This window comes from Hemitrygon akajei, unplaced genomic scaffold (genome assembly GCF_048418815.1).
Source record: "Hemitrygon akajei unplaced genomic scaffold, sHemAka1.3 Scf000053, whole genome shotgun sequence".
In the NCBI taxonomy this organism is placed as follows: domain Eukaryota; kingdom Metazoa; phylum Chordata; class Chondrichthyes; order Myliobatiformes; family Dasyatidae; genus Hemitrygon; species Hemitrygon akajei.
The window spans coordinates 983011-988119 of NW_027331939.1; the positions used below are offsets into that span (position 1 = coordinate 983011).

At 45.6% G+C, this 5109-nt stretch overlaps 1 non-coding gene across 1 annotated transcript; it reads right to left on the reverse strand.

Moving 5' to 3' along the window:
* Positions 1–4612: 4612 nt before the first annotated feature.
* Positions 4613–4685, reverse strand: trnaa-agc (transfer RNA alanine (anticodon AGC)). The gene has a single exon. It is a non-coding gene; the product is annotated as a tRNA-Ala (tRNA).
* Positions 4686–5109: the final 424 nt, after the last annotated feature.

The following is a 5109-nucleotide window of genomic DNA, read 5'->3' on the forward strand; positions in this document are numbered from 1 at the left end:
CCAGACTTATCGCGCTCTTTTGAAATTGGAGAATGTTGACGAATATATTCAGTCCCGCAGGAAAACCAGACAGAAAGTCGCCAGATGATTCTGACTTTGAACTTACATTTTAAAATCTAAGAACAGGCGTTGAAAGCTTGAGAAACCGGTGTGATGTGTCTTTGAATCAGAATAAATGTAATAAGATCATAAAACCCTTGAAAAGAATTAGGCCATTTGGCCAGTCGAATGCACTCCGCCATTCCGTTATGGTTGATTTATAGTTATTTTTCTGCCTTCGCGCCCCTAACCTTTGACGCCCTGATTAACTAAGAAGCTATAAAACTCTGGCTTAAACCCATCCAGTGTCTTGACCTGCACCGCCGACTGTGCCAATCGATTCACAGATTTACCGTGCGTGACTAAAGGAAAAAAATCCTCATCTGTGTTGTAAATTGACATCTCTCAATTCTGTATCCTCCCCTCCTAATCTCCCCCACTACTGGAAAATGCCCTTTCCACTCCACTCTATCGAGGCATTGCAACATTCGAAATGTTTCAATCAGATCCCGCCTCATTCTTCTGAACCCCCGCGAATACAGACTCGGAGCCATCAATTCACAGGAATTGTTTACAACCCATTTGCGTGCGACACGTGACACTGCAAAGGGGTCACAGTTCAATACCATCACAGTCCAACAGCCCTGGGAAACAATGAAACCCGGAATATATAAAGCAGGACATTAGCTTGAATGATCAGGCCAGTAATGGCTCGAACTCAATGTGAATGTATACATTTTAGAATGAGTGTAAGGAACAAAGCGTAAGGTCTTTAAATTTGCTTCTGATCGTTCCCCATGTTCGACATCATTACTGTGAAGGGCCGGTGCTGCAAACCTGCTGTAGCAAGGACAGCCTGTATCCACTGTGTGGAAATACTGTCAGGCCAATGGGAAATGTGTCCCGATGTGTTGTCAAATTAGAGCGAAGTTGGGCCGAATCAAAATGATTTCTCATTCATACTGTGGGCTTCGACTTGTGCCGAAACTAGAGAGCTTCAGCCAGACAGAGAAAGGAAAAAACAATCACCCTGCAGAAATAAATTTAGCGAAAACACCGAACAAGAGAGAGAGAGAATGAACGGTGGGTGTCCGGTTCGGCAGCCACGACCAGCACTCTGCAAACGTTTAGGTGATACACACCTCGAGAATGGATATATGTGTTTTCAATATTAGATACCCGGGTGATTTAATCTGCAAGGTAAAATACATTGCTACGGGAGGGATGTTATCAAACGCCGTTATCAATAACGGGAAAGGAGAGTCTGAATGAAAGGCCATGCAGTCCTGCTGGGAAGAAATGTAATCACTGAAAATAACGATTTCAGGGAGTTCAATTTATTACCATCCCTGTGGATCTGGTGTGGGATTACTTCCGATATTGGAACATTATTTGACGCTTTCTTCTGAGCGGTACAGACTTCTAAAAAAATTCAAAGCTGAGGTAGCGGGGGAGAGCAGAAGAGTTTTTACCTGCTCTCTGAATCTGGTCTGGGTCACTCCGTAGATAAATGTATTTTATGCAGCTGCTGAAATTCTGAATCACAGAACCCCAAAACTGTGCCTGAAAAAGCCGAATGGACATTTCCAGGTCTGTGTAGAGGCATCGCATGAGAATGAAGACCAGAGTGGTTGTCGCCCAACAGAGAAGGAAACTCGCCGACAGGCTGAAGAGCAGAATGACGGATTGTCTCCGACTCTCCATCTCCGGATCTCGCTGTTTCCCGCAATTTCCCCGTCAATTCAGCCCCCTGCGGACTCTGCTCGCCGTCAGTATCTGTCTGACGGTCAGAGCGTTGAGGGTCAAAATGAGGAAGAAAGGAATTAGCGGATTCAACAGACGGTCCACCCAATAAAACCCCTCAAACGATGGCGAGAAAAGAAGTACGGACCTACTGAAACAGACCCAGTTACGCTTTACCAACAACGCTGTTCCTTCCATATATATGACATAAAATGGGATGTTTTTTTAAACAGAAACCGATAGATATTGCGCCAATCACTATACCCGCAATTTTGGGGATGCAGTATTTTGTTTTATATTCAGCGAGCAAATGGCCACAAAGCGATCGAAAGTGAAAGCGACAGTAAACCACACGGAACAGTCAACGGCCACGTGACACAGGACGTAGTGGACAAGGCAGAACGGAGCGTTGTCCAGGATTCCGGAATTAAATCCGTTTGCTCGACTCATCTGGTAGAAAAGGACTTCGATAATCACCACCATTAGATCCGCCGCAGCCATCGCCACCAGGTACCGCGTGACACATTTGGAGAGACCGCAGTTTCCTCGGCTGAGAATGATGATTGCCACAAGGTTAACTACAGTGAAGCAAAAATGACCAAAAATAAGAATAAAGAAATTCAAACGTAGTTTTTTGTAGAAACACAGCCGTCAATTGTTCTCTTGAAATTAAATCTCTGCTGGACATTATCAGTGGAAGTAAAAAGATACTTTGTTTGTTTGATCATGTGACCGCAGCATGAAACGTTTTACAGTAGCGCATGCTCACATTAATCTCTTCACGTTCACCGATGCAGCAGCGATGAGTAGAGTCCAAGAATGATAGATCACAGTAACGGGTCCTTCGGCCCAACATCTCCATGCTGACCGACGTGGCCATCTGATACCGTTGTCCGTGATTGGATCAGACTCGTGAAACTGTCCATGTGCACTTTAAATATTGTTAACGAATCTGTTGCTCCCATTTCCTTTGTCAGGCTGTTCAATACACAGAGCAACTTCGATGTGAGGAAACGTCGCTCGCAATCCAGCTACATTTCTGCCCTCGGCCGAACCTCTCCCTGTAACTCAACCCCGAGAGTCCCTGCAGCATCTCTGTGAATACTGTCTGCACTCTTTTCAGCGGACTTCTGCCTTTCCTATAACAGGGCGACCCCTCAATAAAATGCCACTCGGCCGAACCTCTCCCTGTAACTCAATCCCGAGAGTCCCTGCAGCATCTCTGTGAATACTGTCTGCACTCTTTTCAGCGGACTTCTGCCTTTCCTATAACAGGGCGACCCCTCAATAAAATGCCACTCGGCCGAACCTCTCCCTGTAACTCAACCCCGAGAGTCCCTGCAGCATCTTTGTGAATCCTGTCTGCACTCTTTTCAGCGGACTTCTGCCTTTCCTATAACAGGGCGACCCCTCAATAAAATGCCACTCGGCCGAACCTCTCCCTGTAACTCAAACCCGAGAGTCCCTGCAGCATCTCTGTGAATACTGTCTGCACTCTTTTCAGCGGACTTCTGCCTTTCCTATAACAGGGCGACCAAGACTGTTCACAGAACTCCAAGCGCGGTATCTCCAAGGAGAGGGGGAGTGTAATTGAAGTGCGCGTCTACGCTTCTTTCCGAAAGTCAGAGTTACTATTCGATTGCAAGGTCAGATTCTGAAAACAAGATCTTGCACCGCAGCAACCTTCCCCCTGTTTTATTTTACTGCTTCGGGGACAAACCGTTGCTCTGAGCAGAACATTGTTACCCGGTCTTAAAAGTGCATTTATAATGTTTTTTTAAAAATCTGTAATATGCAAGTCAATCGAAGACAAAACATAACACACAACACACGTAAACACTGTCAGACAGTCACAATTGACAGGGAGGATGCAACAGTGAAATGTTCTGACGGGACGGCGATGGTGGTTTCCGAACAGTGAGCGACCGACTTCCATTCTGTCTTCATTGTGACCATTTGTGACAGTGTTGTAACTTGAAACAATGACAATGCACGTACGCTGAAGCTAAAATGTTTCAATGTAAATGTGGTTAGTTTAATGTTTAGCCATTTATGGATTATATTCATTAATACAGTTAAATTCATCATTATATTACCAAAGATTTCGAAAGAGTTTAGCATAATTTCAAAATGATGTTAACATTGTATAAAAGAAATTCCAGCTGCTTGTCCACAAATGCCACGTCCGCGGGGGAATTTCAATCATGGCGAGGCTGTGGTATGGAATTGATGATGGGCGCAGTAAAAGAAGTCCTGATCCTTCGAGCCGGCCTAAGGATGACTCCATTTCCTCTACAGTCCTCCGCTCTACCAACTGAGCTATCGAAGGAAAAGCGACACCAAGTTTCTTCACGTTGGCTCCTACCGACAATCATTATGCAGATTTCAGCCTGGCATCTGCCGATCGATGGCAGAAGCCTGCCTATGACAACTATCTCGTCCTTCCAGCACTGGGGCCACGGGATGACGCCTATCACCGCGCTTCTGACAATTCTAGGGACACTACGATTCCAACACAGCTCTTTGATCGTCCTTGCCCGTTCAAATCAAAGGTTACTCAGCTTTCTCTTTTCACCCAGTAACCAGGGCAATGTCCTTCTAACCACTCACCTGATTTATGCCTGAATCGTCGCCTGTATCTCATGCATTACTGAAACACCAGCTGCCAGTCAGCTTTTCCTCCTATCTGCTTTCAACGCAGCAAACCTACGACATTTTCTCCCGGCCCTTTGACTGAGACACTTTCCCCTCGCTCTGCGCCAACCGCATCTTTTGTGCATTCCAAGTTCAGGGATTTGATGCGATGAATCCTCTGAATACAAAATGTCAATGGAGAATGCGAGCATCGATCTCGCTACCTCTCGCATGCTAAGCGAGCGCTCTACCATTTGAGCTAATTCCCCAGCACATCGCGCTAACCTCTTATAATTTGCTCCGTTGGACAAACATCATTGCATGCCTGCCACTGTTCACCGATGCACATTCAGCAGCTCACAGACAGGCACACTCACTCACTCACTCACTCATCAGTAGCTGAGAGCGGCGTGAGGTCTCTGCTTCCGTATAAGTAATGCAAAGGTACTTACCCGGGATACCGACAATTACAATGACTGTGTAACAAATATCCCTGTCTGGAAACATTGTTGATCCAAGGGTGTTCTGTTTGGAATGTTGTCAATTTCAAAATTTCATAAAAGTTGTAAATAGCCAGTAAATAAACTCAAACAGTTATAACAACGCCCAGAGAGCGAATTTCTTTCGCGCCTACTGGGTAAAACTCTTCACGGATCACACGTTGTTGAGAGTCCACCGCGTCTGGATGTTTCC